Source organism: Penaeus monodon, chromosome 8, assembly GCF_015228065.2.
Source record: "Penaeus monodon isolate SGIC_2016 chromosome 8, NSTDA_Pmon_1, whole genome shotgun sequence".
Lineage (NCBI taxonomy): Eukaryota > Metazoa > Arthropoda > Malacostraca > Decapoda > Penaeidae > Penaeus > Penaeus monodon.
Genome location: NC_051393.1, coordinates 33,874,152 through 33,886,783, shown reverse-complemented (window position 1 = coordinate 33,886,783; position 12,632 = coordinate 33,874,152).

The window sequence follows — 12,632 nt, the reverse complement described above, 5'->3', positions numbered from 1 at the left end:
AATTTAATTGTCGGATTGTTTGGGGAACTAATATTTAAGTAACTACGTAATTGTTTCGAACGCTATTAAACGTCGAATGTGGTAATTGTATATTGGTTGCTTAGGTTTAGGTTTCTGTAAACAGTAGTGTACAGGCGACCGTTTTCTTTGGTGATAGGCGTATCAAGAAAGGAAAGTTGGTTTTCTTTTTGAATATCAGGTAAACTTAATGTTGCGGTGTTGGTCATTAAGGTATGATAGGAACAGTTGTACATGTGATGGGTGTTTGAACACATGAACAATATCGTCTATGTATGTTTTGTAAAACAAGGGTTGGTTAAAGTTACCGAGAGTGACGCACTGAGATAGAGAAAAATGGACATTGCCATCCTGTAGAGCATAAAAAATAGAGTAGGAAGCAATATAGTTAAATCTGCAGCGGCCTTATATTAACCGGGAAATGACCCCACTCAGCAGAACACCACTCTGAGGTCCCCATCCATGTTTACCTGCGAGGACCAAAACAAATGTGACGCGTAACTCATCAATGCGATCTCCCAAGTAGTCCATGTATTACTACGCGCTTGTAAGAACGATTATTTTGTAATTAACATGGCCCGTTTTTCCAATTTCATATGTCTAATGGATTCTTTTACTTTTATTATACATCTTTTACGTGTTTTGGTAATTATTTACACTATTTTATACAATATCATTGTGCGCCTGTGCGTTTGCCACCGGGAGATTTGACAGGCCGCACAATGACATTACGTCGAGAAACACCAGTGAGTAATGTTTTATTTCGAGTGCTGCGTCGATTCCGGGTCATTTTGAAAGCCATATTGTGGGTATACAGGACAAATAGACATTAGTCTCTATCACATCCTGATATTTGAACCGATCAAGTGCCCCAAATGGTGAAAAAAGGTGATTAGAAACCAAGCAATTGTGACCATAGACGGAAATGAAGAAACGTTCGGTGTTTCGCGATATAAAGGTACGTGGTTTTATCCTGGGGGTCCAGGGGGCATAGCCCCCTGGCTAGGGAATATATAGATCGTAGTGTATAAATCCCACAGGGTTAAGGTTAGGTTGGTTTATTGGTTAGGACGCAATGCACGATTAACACGGGGGATCTGGATTATGTAAAATCCCATAGAATAAGTTGTTAAGTAAGTTTATTTACCACCCTGGCTATCTGCTCAGGCGTGGGCAATCATGATTAGTTTTACTTATATCTGACATTGTACAGTAGTCTGTAACTACTATAGTTGTACAAGGTAAAATAGAAATATAAATCATACATCATACAAAAATTATTACTTTCATATGCTTTTGCCACTGTGTTGGAATAACACTGTTATTTGCTTACGGTAGTTATTACATAGTAAATTTAGGGTATAGTACGGGTATATCTTCCAATGTATCAGATGAAATGAAATATTCACATAGTTCTTTATACCTCATGTTAGGTGGTCTGAAAGGCTGTATCACATGACATTCCGAGATATAGTGCTCAAGCGTTCGTTTGTTTTCTTTGTTACACAGTCTACATCTAGATTCATCTGCACTTCTTGCACCGTGCAGTTGCCAGTACATTCTGTAACCTAAACGTATTCTGGCAATAACCACGTCACACTGTCTGGTTTGACTTTGGTGCTATCCATAGGAAGGCTTGCCATCTCTATACTGATCGTAGTGCCTTATGGTACAGCGTTCAGGCCTTTGAGTGTTAATCAGATCAACTAGTTCTTCCTTATGACAACTTTTCAATATATGTGCAACCCTAGCAAGAGGCATCCCAAGATCTATGTTCACAATATCCTTGCTGCAGGCTTCTTTCGCCAATTTGTCTACGTGGTCGTGCTTGCGTATGCCAACATGAGATGGTATCCATACAAATTGAATGTTGAAATTACGCTCTGTTGCATAGGTTACGTTACGCTTAATGCAACTCAGAATTTCTTCATCGCCACCTGCTTTGAAAGAATTTAGCGTCCGAAGAGAGTCACAGAAAACTACTCCAGAGCCCCTAGACATTAAGAATTCCGTTGCGAGGAGTATACCTGCCAGCTCCGTTTGTGTAGTGCTGGCCCAGTTTTGTATTCTCATAATAACTTGATGTTGTAGTAAGCCATTTTTGTATACAGCGCAAGCACAACCAGCTTTATATCCAGACTGTACGGATCCGTCGGCGTAACACTCATATGCATCATCACCCATAGATTCTGTGTGTTCCGTTACCGTTGCTAGCGCAATTTGTTTCAACATACAGTTATGCACCCTGTTTTTTTTGTGGTAGACATGTAAGGTGCACGATCAATGTTGAATTCTTCCATGGTGGAATGGAGCGACCTTTTGGTATTTTACTAATTGGAACATTGAGTTTTATAATGTTCATGGAGATTTTGTGTGTGATTTTTCACGTCTACTTGCGTGATTTTATGTTGCAGTTGTTTTTGGAAATCTGAGAGATACGAGGGTTCCCTCAGAGTTTTGACCCCAAATATGGTGGAAATAAATATTATTCTATCAGAAATGGATGGTAAGTTTAATTCTGATCTCATGTTTACTATCCTTGCTGTTCTCGGGGTGCCGAGGATAATCCTCATAGCTTCATTTTGCACTACCTCCAAACTACCTAATTCTGATTCCTTACACTGCAACAAGTGCAGTGCATGGTAGTCTACAACTGACCTTATAAAAGCCAAGTAAAACAGTCTAGCGAGCTTAACATTGATGCCATGTTCTCTTCTGACAAGAACTTTCAAAGGTTTCAATCTCTCCCAGAGTCTCTTCTTTAGAGAGAAGACCAGGTCTGCATCATTTACATTCACCCCAAGATATTTATACTTGTGGCATATGTCAAGCTCCTGGTCGCCTATGCGAAAAGTGGGTGGGGGTATGATACATGGGTTTAGAGCCATTGTTTTCTCAGCGGAAATGACTAATCCACACTCATGAGCCTTTGCTGTGATTCTGTCGAGAATTATTTGCATCCTCTCTTGTGATGATGCTCTGATGCATATGTCATCAGCATAGCATATAATGGATTCACCATCCTCAAGTGGGATATCTGCCACCAGCTTGTGCATGAGGACATTGAACAGCATAGGGCTGAGAACTCCTCCCTGTGGCGTCCCAAGTTCAAAGACTGTGAAGTGGAACTTCTCACTCCCCTGAACAGGACACTTGCAGATCTGTTCGAGAGATACATTCTAATCCAGTTCATTATCTTGCCCCGGATGCCAAAGCTTACTAATTGTTCTAGGATAACTTCTCTGTTTGCAATGTCAAAAGCTGACTTAAGGTCAAGAAAAACAGTGTGCTTCCCTGGATTAGAGTGTGAAAAGTACTCTGCAAAGCAATGTTGTGTGCTACGTCCCGATAGGAATCCGTACAGTCTGTGAGATAATTTACCTGTAACCTGTACCTGAGTCTGTTCAAAATTATCCTTTCTAGAACTTTGCATACACATGAGGTTAATGAAATTGGTCGGTATTTATCAGTGTTTGATTTCGGTATAGGGATGATTAGACTGCGTGTCCAGGGGTGAGGCAGAATACCTTGTGACAAACTTAACCTGTATAGGTGCAAAAGGGTATTACCAGGTACCTGAGCTATAAGGCGGAGGACACTATAGGTAATTCCATCCTCACCTGGGGTGGACGCTTTTCCTTTGATCAGTGCATTGTTCATTTCCCACTCAGTGATCTCAGCAAAGTCTGAGGGGTCAGTATCAGAACATCCAATCTCAATGGCAAATTTGCGTGCAATTTTAGATTGACTAAGGTGATCCTGAATATTTGTGGGAAGTGAGCTCAATTTGGATGCTCAAGCCCATTGACTAAGGAGCATATATGCTTGTGCAAGAGGACTATGGAACTGCGGGGTGTTAGTTTGTTTGCCTGAAATTTGATTAATTTTTTTCCAGACCTCCGACATTGAGGTGTTATTGTTAATGCTTTGTAGGAACTGTTCAAAGTGATCATTTCTGAAATGAGTTTTTAATTCCCGTAGGTTTTTGTTAGCCTTAAGAAATTCAATAAGGTTGTCACGGGTATTATCCTGCTTGTAGATATCATAAAGCTCCTGAACTCGCTTTTGTTCCCTTAATAATGTAGGGTCACCGACCCACTTAGGTTGTTTGGAGCATTGTGAGTTGCTGTTCTTCAAGGTTTTCTTTGGACAGACCCAAGTGTTGTAGTAATCAGTGACCACTGTTGTAATGTCCATGGAAAATTTATCAACACTTGTTACTGTGTAATCATTGTACCAGTCATAGATACGTGATTTAAAGTGATGCTCAAGGTAAGGGGGATAGAAATTTTGACCCTATTTGTTTTTGTAGACTGGGTATTATCAACAGCGTATCTCGTTACTATTGCAAAGTGGTCACTGATTAGCTCTGTTGCAAGCATGCTTCTGAGTTTCCATGCACAAGATCCCTTCCTATTACATAATCTAGCCTGCCCCCCGCCACGTGAGTTTGCCTGTCTGTATCATATACTGTCATAGATCTGTTGTTCACAAAATGTCGGAACTCTTCGCCATTTTCATTGCATTGACTATCTCCAAATGAACAATGTCTAGCATTAAAATCTCCCATGCATATTGTGCCGTGATTCTGAAAGTTGGGCAGTGAATCAGTCTGAAACTTTCTACACCTTGTGTATACATTGTATAGAGAGAAAAACCTGGAGGCTGTTCGAATATGTAAATGCTGATACTGCCCATTATTGTCATTAGATTTCTGCACCAACTTATGTGGTATGGTGTCACTGACATAAGTCAATAGGCCTGTCATTCCTGTGTTCGTACAGGAGTGGTAGCCTCTAATTCTAGTGGCTGATGTGAAGGGCTCTTGTAAACAGATAACGTCGACATTATTGTTATGAATATAGTAAAGCAAGTCATTAATTCTACGGTTGACACCACGTATATTCCATGAAAGAAAAGTAATTGTTTTCTTGTCCCCCATCACACCCTATGTTTAACTGATTGGTCAAATTTCTGTTTGATGAAACTCTTTAGTCTGCATATTTCTTGTACTGCATTACGTATCTGTGTTGAATCTTCTTTATTTATCTGTTTGCGCGCTTTCCGCGTATTGATACTAAACGCATAATCCGTACCTGATAACATTTTCTGAGTGATGTCCCACAGATCGGCCGTTTCCTTCGCATCTTCGTCAGCGTCATTTTTACGGTCACTGTCGTCACTGTTTTCAGATGACCTCATTCGTATTTTCAACATCACTAACATCATCAGAACGCACATGCGTAATAATAATTTCAGAGACCTCATTCGTAATTTTAACATCACTAACATCATCAGAACGCACATTTTCCCTGTCTACACGCTCACTTTTGTCGTGCGTAATAATAATATCAGAGACCTCATTCGTATTTTCAACATCACCAACATCATCAGAACGCACATTTTCCCTGTCTACACGATCACTTTTGTTCTCCATTATCATTTTTTTCAATTCAGCAATCTCTTGCCTGGTGCTTTTTTTCATTTTAGCAATCTCTTGCCTGATGCTTCTTATTTCCTCGGCCGTATCCATGTCTTTTTCACCAATGGTTTCTCCTGTGGCACTGTTTCCTAGGATGGGGAATCCCCCTGGCAGTTGCGGGAATTCCTGTGGGTTGGTGACGTCATGCAGCCCTGGGTGGGTGTGTGTGGCTGGGCTGGGTATCGCCACTCCGCGGTCGATGGGTACGGTCGGGGCAGGTGGGGGGGGTGCTCGTGGCGGTTTGTGGGGGCAGTTACGGTGCCAGGTCGTCACACCTTCCGCTCTGCACCTGACGCACCTCTTCACGATGGTGGCGGCGTCCTCGTTGTCGTTGTCCTTTCCGTAGTTTCTTGCAGGGCAGTCCTTTGCCTGGTGAGCTCCTGCACAGACAGCACATGCTGTGTCCTTCCTGCAATATTTAGCTTCGTGGCCATAACCTTGACACTTGTAGCAGACTACAATCTCTGAGCACCATGGTCGAATGGAGCTCGTCTCTATGTATCTTCCAAAGAATTGGTACTCTTTAGGTGGTGGCTGTTCACCGCTCCATACAATGATGAGCCTGTTCAAGGGCTGTCCGTCCTTATAGATCCTCCGGACTTTAAAAACACTCGGAAGATGCAGTGCTTCCTCAGCATCCGCCTCCTTCGGAAACCTGGTAACCAGGTATTCCCCGTATTTTTTCTTTTTAGGCTGAAAGTCGTCTTTGTTCTGCAGAGAGATCCCCGCAAAAGTGCCATTAATCATTAGGGCCACATATTGTTGTTCTCGTCGTACATAGACCCGCTTATGTCCCGCAAGTAGCTCTCGTTCACATCCTGCGCCTCACCTCACTCCTCCCATACTTACTCCAGCTGCTTCAGACACTTCCGGCAGCTGGGACCTTGCTCAGACAGTTCGTGCTCAGTGCCTGAGTTGGTAAGGTCAGACCAGCCTTCACCCTCAGGCAGGTCGGCCCTGCACTGCGCTCACGTTTTACCATAAAACATCGTCTCGTGTGTTCCCATACTATATTGTACTCTTATCAATAAAGAGTCAAGCTGTAATACCAATATCACTACCTCTGCTAAACCACTGAGACTCTTACAAACTGGTGGCAGCGGAGTCGTTGCGTCCTTTGGGCTCGCAACACGAACGCACAACCTCCGAAAAAAAAACGCTCGGACCGCTCCCGAAGACATGTCTACAAGCCACATAAGTACATGTCTTGGGCCGCTTATTTCTTTTCCCTTCCTTCTTCTCCCATAAATGTGTTAAGCCGTCAGTTTTGCTGGGTAAAATGCTAAGTGACAGCAAATGGCACCTTCTCACACTATTCTTGTGACCTCAGATCACAGTTACCATGTGAACAAACATGAATGGTCAACAAACATGAATATCGTTCATTAGTTAAGTAGTTGATAGTTTCTCTTGTTATTAGAGATTTTAACTGCAACAAATTTAATGCGTTCGTGATTTTATCTGATCATGAATATCATTCCATTTCATTCTTTCCACCCCTCGCCCAACCTGACCGCACTTTCTCCCTTTCCGTTACATTGCTCATTGGTGACATGTTCTATCGGTGCTAAAATGGAGCTTGTAACAGGATTTTATATAAATTTATTATTTTGAATATAGTTTAGGATCTCCCCCCATATCAAAGTGCACAGATTGCCTGATATACCCTGGAGTTGCGTAAATCGCCTAATAGATCTCCGCTCCAACGTTCGATAGTATAGTAAGTACAAGTAAAACCAAAGTTATTCGTTCGATCGGCAACTTTGAGTCGGTGTGACCAGCAGTTACGTCCATTCATTAATGTAGGACTAGGGTTAAGCTAGAATCATTATTCGTTATTAACCACACCCTTCTCACCCTCTAGATGTTGCTTGCATGTTTTGGGTAATTCCCAAGTGATCATGTGATTCCTGTAGATAGATACCGTAGGGAATGTCACGAGCTCCCATCATAGATACACAGAAAAGAGCAGGTTATTTAGAGATTTTCCTGGCTCGGTTCACTTCATTGTACAACATTTTGGGTATAGGAACCCCCGTTGATGAATTCTAACATGCATAGCTAGACATGGCTACCTCGGCAGTTTAGAATTTCTGACACCGCTAAAAAGTTTTAGAATATTTTTTTCACGTCACCATTTATTAATGCGTATATTCTGTCGCATATCATTAAATGTCGAATTCAGTGTGGTAGTTGAAATAATTGGTCTAAGGGGTAAACCTGGTTTCTGTAATTTTAGGAAACCATACATAAAACCAGCACTAAAACCAGCTGAAAAGATAGAATGATATATGGTTTCATCAAAAATTATTTTTAAAGGTAGTATAATTCTGTTTAGCTTGTCCTCTAGTTTTAACAAGTGGGTGACCAGGTTGACATTTAAGTATAGAAGAGAGTTTGTCAATATAATCAGTTCTATTCAATAACACAATGCTCCTTCCTTTATCAGGTTTTGTAATAACAATATGTTCGTCTGACTTAAGATTTGGAAGACTGTTAGTGACTTGTTCAGTGAAATTAGATGAATAAGTTTCCCGGTTTTGTTGTACATAGATACTGGTAGCCATAAAGGCTATTTTCCCAAAAATTTAATTAAAAGTGTCTTTATAAATCATACAGCTCTTATGTATGACAAATTCTTTCAAAAGGGATAAAAAAAAATTACAAAGCCCTTTTTTTTTTTAGGTCGGAGGCAGAAATCCAAGCCTAATGATAGTGCTTCCCTTTCTTTTAGTCAGGACTCTATTTGAAAAATTAAAGATCACCCTATTAGCATCCACTTTTTTTGTCAAGATCTATGCCTAGATTCTTCAGTTTATGGTAATGGATGGCTTCGATAGTCCTTTGTACACAGATTGATGGGTTCTCCCATTGGCCCTAGTTATGCTAACGCTTTTCTATGTTATCATGAAAGGAAATGGCTGCAAGACTGCCCTCTAGAATTTAAACCCTTGGGTAATTGTTACCGAGAGCGATGCACCCTCGCAGAGACTAAGTTCCTAAATCAGATTTTTTATATTTTTCCTCTACCCAACGATCTTGGGGCATGCGTGGGGAACCGGGGGTTGAAGGGGGGGGGGGATAATGGATAGCACTGGATGTCAATTGGAACCTGCAGATATCAAAGAAAGTAATTTATGAAACGTAAAAAACTCTACGGGAATAAAACCCGACGTTCGGCTTATACCAGAGTGTGCATGGTGTGTGTGTGTGTGTGTGTACATACACCAAATTGTGTCGGATATTATGGTCAGGGACTCTAGAAAAAACAGTGCTTAGTAAAAATTACGAATACTGAGTGTGGTGCTAAGGTAACAGGGTGCTGTACCAACGACCGTTGGCGAGACCTGGTGAATGTATGTGTGACAGCACTTGACCTGGCGCTCGCACCCTCCCCGCGCCCGACCGCAGGAAATTAATCACCCAAGAAGCGGACGGGACAACCACCCCCTCACTGTCCTACCATGGATGAGGGTGGGGATGTGCTCGATGCCCCCTCAGTGCCAGTGCCAACTACCACCCCCTCAACCCTCCACTCTATGGGAGGGATTGATTCCACTGAACATAGGGATATGAACGATGTGTATTCGACTGCCGACCCTGATGCTGATAACGAGGGATTCCAACTCGTTCAGACCAGAAGGAAGAAAGTGAAAACATGCCGAATGACACCAGTAACCTGACCGAGAAAGCAAACGGGATGACCCAAAAGCGCGAACCCATCGCCCCCCGGGAGAGGTACATTAAACTGGCCTTTCCGGAGGACACGACTTCCGTCGATAAAATAAGGTGGATGAGGGAGGTCAGCCAGCTGCCGCCCCTCCAAGAGGAAGGCCCGCTAGACATGGTGCAGGGGAGATGGATATCCTCGCGCTACGTCTATGTACGACGAGAACAACAGCAGCGTCGGTGGGAGTGGCAGAGGTGGCATGCACCTGTAGTAACCACCTGAGGCTTAACTTCAGGCGAGCTATCTGTGTAGGCGACTGGAACATCTGGTCCTTGCAGCAGGATGAGCGGTTACCTCTGCTATCAAGGGAACTGGAGTGATTAGGGGTTGAGGTGGCTGCCCTCTCGGAGGTGAGAAGACCTCTTAGCGGTACGATCAGTATGGGTGGGTACTACTGGTCGGGCTGTAGTGATGGTGTTCACCTCCAGGGAGTAGCCATAGTCATTTCCAGCCAACTTCAGCCCTCAGTAGTTGAGGTAACATCAGTTGATGAGTGTATTATGGCAATGAGAGTGAAGCATGCTTTGGTTTCATGTCTCTTATTGCTGGATAGGCTCCTACTGATGTTTTGCAAACTCGATGTGAAAGATGAATTCTGTGCCAAACTCATCCGTGGCACACATTTGCCCCCAGCAAGATATTAGCATTGTCCTTGGCAACTTCAATGTGGTATCCGGCTGTGATCGAGCTGGCTATGAGATGTCTATCCATCCCCATGGCTTGGGAGCTGATCCCAGCAGCGAGAATAGCCTCCTTCTCCAGGACTTTGCCAGGTCCAGAGAATGAAGATCTCTGGTTCCTGGTACCTGCACTGCAACATAGTATAGCGATATGGGTACAGTGGCCAAGGAGATCGACCACATCCACCAGAACTGTAGAGTTTACCGAGTGCCAAGTTCTGTGGCTCTGATCATAGGCTGGTTGTGGCTATCCTACGGGTCCACCCTTAGAGTGGCCACTCTAAGGTGTTTCACTTGGACAGACTGAGGGAGGGGGAGTGTTTTCCATAGGTTCTCCATGGCAGTCTCTGATCGATTCACAGAACTTGATAAACTGACAGACCCAGTTGCTCTATGGGAATTCTTCAAGAAACACTTGAAGCTGTGCAGGAGTCAATTGATGTACGCCCAAGATTAAGGCAGAATTCCATCTCCTTGGAGACACTGGAGGCCACTAAAGTGTGTCGCATGGCTCGGCTGAATAGCAATCAGATCTTACATCACTCTTTGGTGCATATGCTTGGACACTGCTGAATAGGGACAAGGAACAGTTTGATCAGGAATCTTGCTGAGGAGGTTGAAGGCCATTTCTTGGTATATGACCTTCACACTGCCTACCAATCCCTGAGAAAGCTGAACTCTAAGCCCCCCCCTCCCAGATGACTGCAGTCCGCTCAGTGGATGGACAGATCATCTCCGATCATGTTGTGGTTTGTGAACGTTTGGCTGAGTATTTTGACTATTTGTACCTGGTAGACCCTCCAACAGTTAGCTTGGATACAAGCGATATCACAATACCGGTGCTGGACCCCCCCATCTGTGAGGAACCTCCTACCCTAACAGAGGTTGGATTGGCGATTTCCAAACTAAAGTCTGGGAATGCTGCAGGCATATGTGATATCCCTGCTGAACTTCTAAAGGCCAGGGGGGAACCTGTGGCTTGGGGCTTGCATGCAGATTTGACTGCCATCTGGCAGTCTGGTACCATTCTCCCTGACCTGTTGAGGGGCATGGTCATCTCTCTCAGGAAGGGGAAAGGGGATCGTTGGGACTGTAGCAACTACCGTGACATTACACTGCTCAACATACCAGACAAAGTTTTTGCCCACATTCTTCTGAAACAGATCTGCGACCACCTACTAAGGCACCAGAGACCAGAGCAGTCTGGATTCACTCCTGGCAAGTAAACAATAGAATGAATATTAGCGCTTTGAGTAATTGTAGAACACCATCGTGAGTTTGGTCGTGGGTTACTTGCAGCCTACGTCGATCTCAAGAAGGCGTTTGTCTTTATGCATCGAGAATCGCTATGGGAGATCCTGAGACTCAGGGGAGTTCCAGCATATATTATTGGCCTAATAGCAAGCCAATATGCCGGTATTGAAAGTGCTGTAAAGTGTGGTGGGGGCCTGTCAAACTTCTTTCCTGTTAATTCAGGGGTTTGGCAAGGTTGTGCCCTTGCACAACACATTTCAACACCTGCATGCACTGAATAATGGGCAGAGCTACCACCCAAAGTCAGTGTGGAGCAACTCTGGGCAATATCAAGGTCTCAGACCTTGACTTTACAAATGATGTTGCTATCCTATCTGAGTCCCTGGAGTCAGTGTTGGCGGCTCTTGATGCATTTAGCAATGAGGCAAAGCCCTTAGGCCTAGAGGTTTTCCCGGACCAAGACCAAGATTCAGGACTTTGGAGCCTGCTAGGGTAGCCGTTCAGTCAATCCATGCTTGCGGTGAGGACACTGAAGTCACTGAGAGCTTTGTATACCTTGGTAGCGTATTCCATATTTTGGGCTGTCAGACCAAGAAGTCAGCGGAAGGAATGGTCTGGCAACAGGAGCCATGAACTCGATCAACAAGAGCATTTGGAGATGTCGGTACCCATGCAGAGGTACTAAGCTACGTGTCTTCAAGGCCTTGATACTGCCAGTTTTGCTCTGTGGAAGCGAAGCCTGGATGCTATCTAGTGTCTTGGAGTCTTGTCTTGAGGCCTTTTGTAACAAGTCTCTTTGCCAGATCATGGGGTACAGTTGGTAGGACCATGTGTCCAACCGACTGCTACACTATGAAACTGACATGTTACCTGTTACTTGCATAATTCGGGATCGCCAACTTAGGCTATATGGACACTTAGCTCGCTTCCCTGTGGATGATCCTACCCATCAGGTTGTGTAAATGTGAGACAATCCTGGGTGGAGGAGGCCCGTAGGACGACCCAGAAGGTCATGGCATGGGCAGCTCGACGAAACCTGTTATGAGGAATTAGAGATGGGCCGAGGGCCTGCCTGGAGACTCGCCATGGAGGACCCTCGTGGCTGGAAACGAAGGGTGGATGCGGCCATGCGCTCCCGTCGGCGTTAGCCCCTTGATTATGATGATATATACAAATATATGTGTGTGTGTGTTAATATATATGAGGATATATATATATATGTATATGTATATACATATATATATATATATATATATATATATATATATATATATATATATATAATGTATATGTATATGTATATATATCCCAGGGATCGAAACGAATGCCCCAGATACTTAATAATTTTGCATTGTTTCTTGTCTGACTGCAGTACAATAGCTGAGATTCTGGATGAGCAGGGAAAAAAAGAACAAGTTTTAATTTACTGTTGTGGTTCATCCTACAGACAGCTTAGCCGAATACCCCA